Here is a 13,672-nt window from a genome sequence, read left to right as displayed (position 1 = left end):
ATCAGAGCATATCAAAGTTAACTGGCAGGTAAGCAGAGAATATCAAAGTTAAAATGCTACCTTTCCAAGAATACGTCTAAAAGTACACATATCCACATGAGAAATCTGATGGAATCAATCTGATTGATTGATTATCAAAACAAACAAACAAAAACCCAAAGCAAAATCCAACAAGAGCAAAACCACAACCCCACAAATGGGCAACAACCTGGTATTTTGGCTTCTTAAAGTTTGGTAAAGCTACACCTTTCTAATTGCTCTTTGCCTAACTATTATTCAGTATGTAAATAATCCCAGTCATAAGGAATTAATAATTCATAAATCATGAACTTAAAATTAATTTTCCCATGTCTGATTTTCTGTAAAAAAATACATAGTACACAGTGGAAATGAAAATGGCTCAAGCTGTTTTACACTGGCTAAATGTATTCATGTTTTCTATAGAGCACTCCTTCTCTTTGTATGAGAACTGTTAAGTCTTATTAATATTATTATTTAATAAGATTAGTGAAGCTAAAATCCACCATTTAAAAAACCCAGAAACATGTTTCCCTTTGTTTACAGGTAATTAGGTAATTTTAAACCAGCACACAGAGAAAGAAATTAATTAATGGGGGAGGAGGGACGCAATGACTAGAGAGGAGCTGATTGGTACTGCATGAGAACGAAGGCACACTGTTCTTTCATGTATTCCAGTTACAAAGCAGTATCTAAAGCATAGAGAATTTTAAATGCACACAATTTTGCAATGCATCAACTACCTTTCCTGTGAAATAAACCATTTAAATCCTGTATTACGCATGAGGAAATTGACAGATTGCAAGATTTTTATAGAGAATTTTCAGGTATGTTTATAAAACACGACATTGTGAGTCAGTGATGTATCCAGTGTTGGAGTGCAGAAACAAGATGCAATGTAGCATCTGCAATTATCTAAGGGATTAGTTCTCAGGTTGCACATTTTGTTTCTCTAAAAAGTCTTTGATATGCGACCAGTGTAGGAGCGTGTGACTTACTGACGCTTAACATGTAGCAAGTTAAGTGCATTTGTAACTGCTGAGGGCAACATAGTCCAACACATGCTAAGAAATACACATACTGAGGGCTGCAGGACAAATTGAGAGAGCCAATCACGAGCTGAACACACTTCCGCAGTAAGGATTTTGGCAAATACATTAAACTTGTGGACAGCTCACTGAGCTGAAAAAACTGAGTGTACAAGAAATACTTTTACACCATTCTGAGATAAAGGACTACCATCATTCGTTAGTAACAGACCAGCCACTTACATACTCGTGACTCAGACTACATGAAGACCAGGTTACTTCAACTCTTTAAACTCCAATTCAGACAAGCATTTAATCCCATACTGAACACTAAATGCACGCCCATGCCAATTCTTAGTCATTAAAAACTCACATGTACACTTCAAGGTGATAGAGGATTGAATACTTTGGCATTTGAACAAGGTGATCAGGCTGGTCCTGCTCTCTCAATTGCAGCTTGTCGAACCCGAGGAAGGCAGGGCCTGCCCTGCACTGGGGCACTGGGCAGTTGAGTTCAGACCCTTCCTATTTCTCGCCTTTCTTCAATCTTGCTATACTGTGCCTGAAGAGTCCTTTCATTAATATGCTTTGTGGGTCAAAGTACAAACAAATATTCTCAACTTATCCATCCCCAAGTCCTTAAAGGGAAATCCCTTTCATTCACTGCAAGAGGCTCTGAGGCCGACACACGCATGCTTCACCTGTCAGCAATGTGGGGCACACTTGACTTACACACTGAGTAATGGCTTTGACTCTGGTGTGTACTACCAGCAACTCCTGATTGCTTAAAGGTGACTCCTGAAGCTTCAATCACACTGGTTTGTGGGTTGTAAGTTTTGGCTTGGGTTTTTTCTTGTTGATTCTTGGTTTGGTTTTTATTGGGTTTTGGGGGTGTTTTGGGGTTTTGGTTTGGTTTGAGTTTTCGGGGGGTTTTTTTGTTCGCTTATTTTTTAATCCTTTTGGTTTGGTGTGGGAGAGGTAGCCACAAAAAAACAGAAAAATACATCAGGACTTAAACCTGGCATTATTCTCTCATTACATAAACACAAGCAGACATTTATTAAGTTGTTCTTGAAATTGAACTTCTGCAGTTAACCAACATTAAAATCTTGTACTATCATATTTGAACAAGATACCAATATTTCCACTAAAAGTTTTATTTCAAGTACAGTGTGAGAGGGTGATCAGTTATGTGAAAGTACACCCCTACAGAACACCCAGATGTGCTCAAATTGAAGATAAAACTAATGATTATAACTCGTGAGGTTGTCAGTGAAAGTCTGTGATAGCAATAGATTAGAGTACAAAACCATGTGACTGCCCAAATTATGTGACAGACATCAGGGTGCAGAGCATAAGCCATATAACTTAATATATTCCAAAATATATCCTCAATTCAGTCCTAGCTTAGTGAAGAACTAGATAAAGCAAAAAAACCTTAAGAAACAACATGGATGTGCCTCATATCTTGATACTGTGTAACATTTCCCTATTTACCACTATTAACATGCCATTTGTGCTACATCATCCTCATTCAAGAAAATAAATGTCAGGTTTTTCTTGAAAGACCTCTACATTCTTGCTGTGAAATACCAATCAATTGGTCATACTGATTTAAAGAAATACAGGTATAGTCACATTATCTTGAAAATGAATTTTTAGTCTTTCTACCTGTAGTACCTCAATTCAACCCAATTACAGTGTTTTTCTCAATAAGAACTTTGCTGTTACAAAATTAAAAATGTAATTTTCAAAATTAGTCAAATAGTACAAAGGTAGAAACACAAACACAGCAGATTTGCAGCATTTTTTTAAAAGGACTTTGCTCTATCAATACCATAAACTTAACAGTGTCTGTAAGAAAAAAAAAAAATCAAAAATCAAATCAGAAGCATCTACAACACTGTGTATAACTTTTAAGATAGTACTTGCTAGCTGCCTAATCCAGAAGGCATTTTTGAAATTCTGATAAGACATTTTATCTTGGGCGTGACCACCTCCTTCTCTCAGGCAACCAAGAGAGTGCTGTCTCTACTTAACACCTTCAGTGCTGATAGACTGCTCACCGATCTCCTGGCACCCTAGTTCCCAAGAGGGACTATGTTCAAATGAAGCAGTTGTCTAAGGATTCTTACCACAGCTATTATTTCCTAGGTGTACCTGGTGGAAGTCTATCAGCATTAGAAAAGTTAATTAGTCAACTGAGAGCTGGAATCTCACCAGGCTAATTTTTGCTGTCAGGGATAATGATAGATTTTTCAAGCCTTAAACCAACAATTGGTGCAAAAGATCAACTCACTAATGATTGTCAATTAGTCGTGTGACTGTTGACTTCATTTTTCTGCCTTTGAAAAACATGTCATACTCATTCAACAACAGCCCACGCCACCTGTATTTTGCAGCTGTGAAAATACAGATATTCCAAATGAATCCCCAGAGACACCAGAGCCGAATGTTTTTCAGTAAACAGTAAAAGCCTTATCATTGTAGTGTTATTAACTATGTTAATTTGTCTAGCAAAGCACAGTGCAGCATTCATAACTGCAGAATAACATAAACATTTCTGACAATAAACTAAGTCATTCATTTGTATTTGCTTTCAGCTATCTTCACACAAGGACCAAAACGAAGATTTCAGTTAGAAAACTGAAGGTTTCCTCTCAGAGCACTGTCATCTTCAACAGACATGCCTGCATCAAACTAGAGTTTGTATGTTCAGGTACCTAATCTATAATTGTTGCAGTAGCAGAAGTGGTGGAGAGGCTCTATGAAGGAGAGTAACACTTTTCAGAAAGCAATTCAGGTAAGAGAAATTTACCTTCACCCCAACTGAACACAGCCTGTACTTCAGCAGGTATTTCCCTTCACATGAAAGAGCACATTTCAGCGAAAGAGCTCAAAGCATCACCTCCCTGTATAATCTCAGCAACCACAACCCAGGAAGTAATTGGAAATTCTCAAAGTCTTGTTAATAAATAAGCACATGCTCATCCAAAGTAAATAGAAGCCTCCACTCCCACAGCAAATTCTCAAATTTGTATGAAGTTTTCCCCTCACACTAATTTAAGGTGGGCCTCAAACTGAGTTGCTGGATGGAGAGAGTAGCTCTGCCTCCACTCTATCCCTGCCATCCCCACATGATTAGCAGAGGCACCAAGTAGTCCTAGTAACAGCAATACTTTTAGCAAAATCTCTGCTACTAGAAATCCAGTCAGAATCAAACTGGATTTTTACCCTTCCTTCATATTTAGTAGTGTAGGTTATTAGCAACATAGACATGGAAATAATACTGCAGCATGTAACTGATAATGCTGAACACTGAAAAGTTGGTTTTATGTGCAAAAACCCACACTATGGATCCAGGTTCATGCAGGAAACTGTACAAACCCTCCTTGATTCCTAATGTTTTTAGCCCTTTTTATCATCCTACTAGGTCCCCAATAAAAAAAACTCAACTACAAGTAGTTCAGCACCCTTTAACAAGTTTTTTAGCCTTGCATGGTCAGCCATTTCACATAAAAAGGAACCTGCTCTCTTCCATCTCTCTCCAGCTGTTACTGATGGATACAGAAGGTCTGGCTGTGTCCTAAATGCCTTCTACACTGGCTTTCATGGTCACAACCACTCTGCCTCAGCCCTTGTTACTTGAAAAAGTAACAAAAAATGCAAGGATCAGCACCTAAAGACACAGCATGAGGCTGACAGATCTATTTCCCAGATCTTACAGACAGGAGTAACAAGTTCCCAAGGGACTGCAGGAGGACCAGTCAGACAAAGCCCTAGCGAACAGGCACACACACCACACTTAGAGCATGAAGCTCTGAAGATCATTATAACATGTTGCAATATGCCTTTCAGAAAATTTAGAAAGATTGCTATCCAGGCTCTACAGAAAGGCTAATATCAATATATGCACAGATCTTCCTGAACTGTCTGGAGAAAATTACTTACCTGGAGAACCTGCTCATTATTTTGGAAAGAAGATAATTTCAAGCAGTCTGTTAAAATAAGATCCCTGTGATTTCATTCAGAGAATGAAAATTGATAAAACTTTTCACTGTGTTATAGATGGAAAAACATAGGCCTTGGGAAGCTGAGCAACCAGAGAGGTTCCCCTCATGCATCAGTGGTGCTGAAAGGAACTCAGTTGTAATACTAATTCATTTACCATTAAAATCCAAGTAGTTTATATACATAGAAAAGTGGTTTAGGGCTTAGTTTAGTAGTTCAATAAGAAATTCCATTATGATTCAAGTGTTAGGAATTTGTTGAAAAAAAATTTTTTTAATTATCTCAGCCAATAATAATAAAATGGTACTCAGATGTTGGAAAATGGTGTACTTTTAGCTAATTTATTCATTTTAAATATGCCAGATTTCTCATGAAACTCCATATCTGAGTTTTAAGGCCACAACCTCAGCATATCACACCATAAAAAGCCTTGCTTGTAGAGCCCCACCAGTCTATGCTCCTTCTCCTAAAGGGTTTCTCTAATTGCTACGACTTCCCACTGTCCTTCCTACGTCTCATAACTGGTTTTCCTCAACACTTCTCTCTTCCCCTCTCCTTATATGTTCATCTGTTCTTTCTATCAGTGGTCTTCAACATTTTCCCTGTATTTTAACCCCCTGCTCCAGAACAAGCAAGCACTAAAGATTTAGTGAATAAGAATTACGGAGTGCCTGATACCAGTCTGAGTAAAAGCTAAAATTTAGAATTAAGAGGGAAAAAAAGTAATCATCTCAATACATAAATCCTGGCATAAGAAAACTCCCTCTGAGAAGCTGTGGACACTCTATGAAATGCATAACAACATCTAGGAAAAAGAAAAGGTAATCTTAAAGCATAATGCTTAATTCTGCCTTTAGTGATAACTACTAAGATTCATTCAGTATGAAAACCTAGATAGACAAAATTCCAAATTACAAGATTTGGAGCTTGGTATTTGATGAGCAGTTTTTGAGCCTCACCGAATTGCAAGTTTCCCATCAGAAAGGGTTAGGCCTATTTACTTATTTAGTAACAGCAGCTGAATAGATGGTGCAATTTCCTGATTCTGACAGCTGGCACATAGGAAAAAAACAACAAAACCCATGACAGATCTAATAAAAATCTCAAGAAGTGACACTGCCCCCTCTTACAAAAAGGCTAGGAAGGCCAACCCTCCTAAGATGTTGAAAAGAGACTGCTCAATCAGAATAGGGGCTGTATTTAGCAATTCCAAAAGAAAAACAAAACAAACAAAAGAAAACAAACAAAAAACCACCACCACCACAAAATATCCAGCTCCCATCACATATCGTGGTCCAGTAATTAATGTACTCCATTTCTGTATGAATTGTCACAAGGAAAGCTGATGTTAAAGCTACTTTTTAATTTTAATTTTCCCAATTTCCCACATGGGAAAATAATTTTCAGTGATCTTAAAATTAGTATTTACAATGCACAGGTTGGACTGTAGCTTTTTCTAATTCAGTTCCTGACTTGAGAGCAATGAACGACAGGGAGAATCTTCTACCTGATACTTAATTCTGTTCACCAGAATTCCCACATTGATTTTTTTCACCAATTTTCTTTTTATTATTTATTTTTTCAAAAGCACACTCCTGGGAGTAGAGACTGCATTCTGACATGTCCACATGAAAAAAATGTAATTCCATCTTAACTGGGGGTTTCCATCCTGCTTGGGGACTGAAATTAACCTTATTTGTATTTTTAAAAGCAGGCAAACACAGTAAGCTGACCAGTAAATGTAGCAGTGCCAGTTCAACTTGTAATTTCCTTTTTGATGTTTCAGGAACAGGGCATGCTGTAATGAAGCTTTTTTTTTCATTTCACATTAAATCTGGAGCTAAGCTAGACAACACATCATATGGGAAGGGGGAAAAGAAAACTTCATGTCCCTGGAATTCTGTCTCAGTGGGGGCCAAGAGCTTGACTGTTTCTTGGTTATTGCTGTGCTGAGTGCTAAGATGGCTGTTAAATATTTTATCAGCCAAGACTAAAACCAAGAAATGTGCTGAAAACAAGAGTTGAATGATCTCTGTTTTGAGTCTCACATTGTGTAGAGACACAAGCAGATTTTCTTTCCTTTTTTTCTTCCCCTGCTTTTTCTATTTTCATTTCTCTCAAATACCTCCCCCCCCCGGTCCCCCCCCCCCCCCCCCAAGCAGCTACTCCGAGGGTTTTCTTTTCCACAGCAGCAGCTGTGGTACAGCGCACGTTATAAGGGCTGACAGTTAACCGAAGTAAACATAAGGACACAGCAGCGTTAGGGTTGTCAGTCTGAAAATAGAATTTCGTTGTAATTCTCTGCGTGAGGTCTTGGAACAGCCGATGGCTGAATTAAGAACAGTGCTTTTGCAGATTTTATGGGGCTGATGCATGTGACTATCCTCCCTCCCTCCCTCTGTCACACTAGAGGCTTGGATGATGGAAAATCATGCAATTATCTGTGTATGTATGCATGCACAGCAAAATATTTCTATTCTCAGGTTCTTGTTCTTCCTTTCTTATGTCAGCTCCTTTCAGTGACTCCCTAACACCAAACACTGTCATTTAGTTGCAGTAGGTGGGCACAGCAACTAAGCAATGCTCCTTTACCACCTCGCAGCCCACTTCCCCTTCCCCCCCCCCCCCCCCCGCACACACCAGAAAGCCCCTCAAAATCCCTTTTCTGCTGTAAACACCAACTTCCAGCTAAGAATTTGTCTTTGCTTTCCACTGTGGTGGTTTGCCCTGTCATCTGCTAATAACAAGAGCTTTTGCCACCATCTGCAACGCTGAGCTCTTCCTGCGGTTTCTCTCTGCCGTTTCTAAGAATTTGACAAATAAATCACATTTCATCGGGAGATCAAATGAGAAAAATACGGGCCCCGCATTCCGGCTTAGTCTTTGTTTCAGGGAGTTTAAATGACAGATGTGTGTCTCCTAACACACAGCAGCAGAATCAGCGAGAGCCCCGGTTCAGGTTTGAGCACATTACAGACGGGGGATCAACAGCCGGGATCACCCTGGAAGCAGAGCGGTTTGACTGCGACAGAGCCCCATCTAACACGAGAATCCATGCAGAGCCTGGACTGTGCCTGGAAAGGGTCCATCTTTGTTTCATAAGGTGGAGCCATTTCCTTAAAAGTAGATGGGTTTCGATAAGCGAAAGAGAGGACGCAGCGAGCGCCGCGCTTGGCTGGGTGGTCTGTGCATTTATCAGAAGCCCTGGGCTGGGAAAATGTCTGCGGTGGGGCCATGTTCTGGCTCCTCGGAAATCAGAAGGTATCGATCTCCTCCAGCGAGCCGCTCCCCACAGTCTCCGCATCCTGCGCGGCGGCGGCGGCGCAGCTGCCGCCGGAGGAGCGGTGGGAACGGCCCCCGCATCTGAGCCCATTAGTCACCAGATGTCACCTTCTGCTGCCAGCGCCTCCAACAGCCCGGCACACAATGTCCCGAGCACGCTGAACGTGTGAGCGGCGGCTCTCGCAGCAAGGCGGACAGCGCCGTGCGCCGCGGGGCCAGCCCGGCCCGACCCTGAGCCATGTTCACAGTGACACCTACAGCCGGTGGGCACCGCCGCGGCCGCGGGCACCGCGGGGGGTGGCTTTTCTTCTCCCTCTGCCCGGGTTGTTTGGGCGTTTTAATCTATTTTAAAGATACACCTCTTCTGAAGATGTAATTGATTTTATTCACCGGAGGAAATACCAGTTTCTCAATCGATTTCTACATTTGCTGAATTTATTTTGTTTTCTCCTCTGTGTGATAGCATAAAATGTTATTAAAAAGGTGGTGTACATCAAACAGAAAATTATTTGTTTTCCCCTAGAAAGACTAATTTTTAAAAACTACCATATTTTTAAAATGTCCGCTCAATAGCAGGGAAAGAGATTATTTAGCATCCACAGCCATTACCCTGTGCTCGTTAGCAAGTTGTTTATGGGGCTGCAGAGCGCAGGGCAGAGGCTTGTCTGCACCTTCCCTGCCTTCCCCATTGCTTTTATAGCCTCACCAGCCTCCCCCAGCATTTCACTGGGAAGGACCAAGCATGTATTAGAATAAGATTTTCAGATGTATTTTAAACAGTAAACAAAATCCCATAGAGAAACATCTATGAAAACTAACAGTGCTGTAAAAAAATAACATTAATAAGGCTCTGCTGAATTAAGTGGGGGAGTGTTTACCTGGGGTTGTGTAAGGATGTTATACTCCACAATCAAAAACTGATTAGAAATTTCCTCACAATACAACAGAGAGTAGTGTCACTATACTTGAGTAATTGTTCAAGTATTTCTAAGGTCAATCCAACAATGAAAAAACCCAAACAAAATAGATGTCAATTCAAATCTTTAGGTGCTTCCAATTAGACCAAACAGAAACAAATCATGCTATCAACTAAGATGTATACTGAAGATGAAGTTTAGAGGCTGTTTAAGGTAAAATTTACTGGAGAGGTGCGAGACATACAGAACTTTCAAGCCAACCAAAAATGTAAGTTAGGCACGTGTTTTAACACAATATAAAACTGCATAAAGCTGATTTTTTTTTCAAAAACATAAGAAAAACATTTTTAATTTCTTAGATCGTATACCTTGACACTGAACCAGAGAGATGCATTTTTTTTACAGATTTTCTGTAAGGTAATTTCCTCTCCTTTCTTTACACTTTGGGATTGTGGTGGTCATGGTTTTTTTTTAAATCTGATAAAAATTTTCACATTTAATTATGACCACACAGAAAACAAAGGATATTTGGCCACTGTGTTGAATAGGCTAATAATCCACTCCTACACTTTGAACAAAATATAGGGAATTAAGCAAAAGTGTATTCTGCAGTAAAATAAAACAGTATTTTGTATCAAATATAAACAAAAATAGCTCTTATAATACCTTGTAGTAATGCTATTTTTTCAAAATATTAATTTTTGAAAATTCCTTTCTTATATTTTAACTATATTTATACATAAAAACAAATACACTTTATCTGTGGGATATTTCACAATGAGATCTAAATAGTAGTTTTTAGATTTGGACATCCTGTGAGATTCCTGCTGCTTCTGCATGTATTGCTGCAACTAAGGCCATATACCTTGTGGCACTGAGATACAGAACCCTATTACCCATGTTTTACTTTAAAAATTAGACTGTTCTTTTTAATTTCCTTTTACTCTCATACTTCATAATCTGATCTGCATGTAGCAGGGGGTTCAGTTAGAGAACATTTGTTTTCTTTTGTTTTTTTAGAGAGGCTGAACATCCACATCATCATAGAAATGAACTGCTAAATTTAAATTTATACATGACATATTCTAACACAGGTGCAAGAGTATTCAGGTTATACAGTTCAGGAGGTTCTTGATGTTTGTTTCCTGTGCACGTTTATCCCACACCAGAGCAATATTGGGGCATCCCTTTTGTCTGCTTAGCCTGAGGCTGTATATTATAACATGTGGTCTGCAGTGAAACACCCAAAGTTACTGGAATCTTTATGAAATATACCTTAGTATTTTCAAAATTCCCAGAAGTTCAAGATTTGTTTCTAAAAACAGCCATTAGCACAAGTGTTTATGAACGCAGATCCTTAGCCACCACCTACTGGTGCAGGGCACACACACAACCAATGTATTTAATGCTATGTTGAACTCCAAAGTTATTAATTCAAACACAGTGTCCAAAGTGTTTAGAAAATATTTTCAAACCATTAAGAACTGCCATTTGTAAGACTTTAGAATCTGCAAGTGCTTCATGTGAAAAGCTGTTATGCTTCTATTATCAACACGCCTCAGGACTTAATAAAGCAGGCATTTCAAAACACAGCATGCTGAAATTTGGCATTTTCATTTAGTGCTTACATGTTATTGAACAGAGGGCAATGTAAGGAAGAAAAAGAGAAAAAAATCTAGCAGGAAGGTCATTTTCAAAATTAAGAATCTGTATTGTTGATGTTGCTGGTCAAAAGGTGCCCCAAACCATGTAAAATTGATTTTGTTTTTTAGAACTAATGATCAAAATCTAGGGCACAGGCTCTGAATTAATGATCAGTCGGGTGGAGCTGATTCCATTAACCTCAGGTGCTCATTAATCCCTACAACTACTTCCATCAAGGTCATTAATGGTATTAAAAGCTCAATATTTACCATACAGTTGTGGGAGTTTGCCTTATGAAAGACTTTCCGCATAAATGCTTTGATTTTAGTTGTCTAGGTGCACTTGTTTGGGTCCCAGTGATGTGTTTACAACTTGAAAAAACTCACAAAAACTGTTACTACATTTTCTTACCTTGTTGTGACACCAATTAATTTTAGGGATTGTGTCCTGTTATGCCTAAATATAGACAAAATGTGTACTTATGGTCAATATTTGTTATTTATACTGACATGCACAGGTAGCAGAGCTGGCAAAGACTCACTCGAAGCCATTCTCAGCTCAGAGGCAGGACTTAAATCCCCTTCCAGCTGAGACAAGCCCAGTGCACAAATTTCCTTTCTTTGACTTTTATCTCGAGGAGGTGGCAGGCTGTGGTTTCAGCTTGTAATGAGCACCTTTTTCTCCCACCTCCTGAGAACAGAGGTGAGCACTCATGCAGTGAGAACAGCAGTCTCATTTGAAAAGCAGTAACTACATGGTGGTCAGGAGGGGTTTTTGGAATTCCTCAGCTGTGCTTCATGACACATTGCCTGTCATGGCTGTGTGCTAAGAGAAGAGCCTGATGGCAGAGAGTGAAGGTGTCTGTAGCCTCACTGGGTCGCCCGAGGTCACAGCTTGAGCTCACACCAGGCCAATCTGACAGTGAGGCCCAGAGAACACAGTGAGTGTCTATTACTTTACAAACCCATCTTTCCCTGAACACTTATGCACTTACTACTAGACTGAGTGGCATAGTCTTTATATCAGAAAACATAACAGATTCAATATTAAAAGTAAAAACATGAACTAATCTTGATTTGTGACATAATATAAATTCACCTACTTTTCTTTTTTTCAGCTTACTTGCTAATTGTCATAAACTGAAATATAACTGAATTATCCATTTGGGGATAACACAGCATCGTTTTAGCAGCAAAAGGACACAGGCTGGCAATGAGTTAATTAACTGTTACTCTCATCCCTAAGACCAGTCTGCTCTCTAAGGTAGGTCTCAAACCAATCACATTTTGCTACATCTCCTATAAAAATAAAATTCTAAAAGACCGGAGGAAAAAAAAAATAGCACGGGATCATGACTTTCAATATCTCCTAAATATTATTAAGTAATGTAAATAATCTTTTTCCTTGCACCATTTGATTCCTACCGTTTGGAGATGCTTACTACACAAATCTTCTCATTTGTGTTTCCGCCGCTTTAAAATATACTGGCTCCAACTTTACAATTTTCACTGAAACATCTGTTTAGTCCAAAGATACTTTCTTTTCTACACCCAGTTTTTGTCCATATATTGTATCTAGCTATACCACAATGCCAATAGCTTAATAGTGATATCCATGTTTGGTTTCCTCAAAATACCCTTTGCAGTTATTGTGTATGAAAGTACTGTGAGATGGCTTTGAATAATGCCATGGTTTTTACTTTCGTCTGTTGAAAGGGAAACTGGCTTATATTTGCCTTCCCTGAAAAGAACACAAAGCACCTAGGTGCGCCTGAAATGGACCTCCTTATTATCAATTCCAGTTCCCGATCAGCAGCATCATATCATATAAACTCCTTGGTAATTTCTTGCCCTTGCTGCTCTAATTAAAAGGCCACTTCAAATTCTGACTCTCTCCATGGCAAGGATCCTTCTTCCATTTACAACCTAAATTTATTCATGACTGACTACTTTATTACCATTTGTTCCTGTGCCTGTCCTTTACATTATGTAGCTCATCTCTTTTCCCTCTCTGTTTAAACTACCTCCACCTGGTCTGATGTCCAGTCAGCTTCATTGTCCTAAGTTAAATGAGCAATTTCTTTTCAGTCTCTTCTCACAAAGGCTTTTCATTAAGCTCACAGTGATTTTGTGTATCTGTTATAGTTGGAGTTCATCTTTCTGGACCATGGCTGAACAAGCTTGTACCCTGTGAAGTCTGACATTACGTTGCACTACTGAACTAACATTATTCAGTGTTAAGTGGGTCTACTTTATTTCCCAAACTCTAGGACTGTGTTCTTGCCCTCCTCCAGCTGACTCCATCATGGACTGACTGATTAACATTCAGGTGTTGCTCTTGCCCTGCCATTTCCAGCTACGGTCTCAGCAATAGAAAATAAAATGTCTGTAAACAGAAAATAAAGAGGAGAAACTCACTACAAAATCTCTTTGTGATTAGTCCTCCACTGTGTTGAAACCAGTAACCGCCAAAAACCCCAAACCCCAGTAAAAAACCCCAAAGCAAATGCAATGTTAACAAATTCTTGCTGCATTCATTACCCAAGACTCACTGTTCCACACATACATAATAGCAAATGAATCCATATATCTGTATTTCCAGTAACAGAATGCCAATAGTCTAAGGCTTAGGAGGGTTTATTTTCCAACCAACTTGGGTGCTTCAGTTTCTCAGGAAAAAAAAAATCAAACAAAAACCACCCACCACAAACAAGAAAACACCAAACTGATCTCTTGATTCAGTAACCCACAATATTTTCTTTTGTATTGAACT

At 39.1% G+C, this 13,672-nt stretch overlaps 1 long non-coding RNA gene across 1 annotated transcript; it reads left to right on the top strand.

Moving 5' to 3' along the window:
• The first annotated feature begins 8,226 nt into the window (after window positions 1-8,226).
• On the top strand, window positions 8,227-13,316 carry LOC116447705. Its single transcript, XR_004241658.1, has 3 exons — window positions 8,227-8,602; window positions 12,018-12,163; window positions 13,170-13,316. It is a non-coding gene; the product is annotated as an uncharacterized LOC116447705 (long non-coding RNA).
• The last annotated feature ends 356 nt before the right edge of the window (window positions 13,317-13,672 follow it).

This window comes from Corvus moneduloides, chromosome 8 (genome assembly GCF_009650955.1).
Source record: "Corvus moneduloides isolate bCorMon1 chromosome 8, bCorMon1.pri, whole genome shotgun sequence".
Lineage (NCBI taxonomy): Eukaryota > Metazoa > Chordata > Aves > Passeriformes > Corvidae > Corvus > Corvus moneduloides.
Note: the sequence above shows the minus strand (reverse complement) of the source record. Positions and strands in the feature narration are given on the sequence as shown.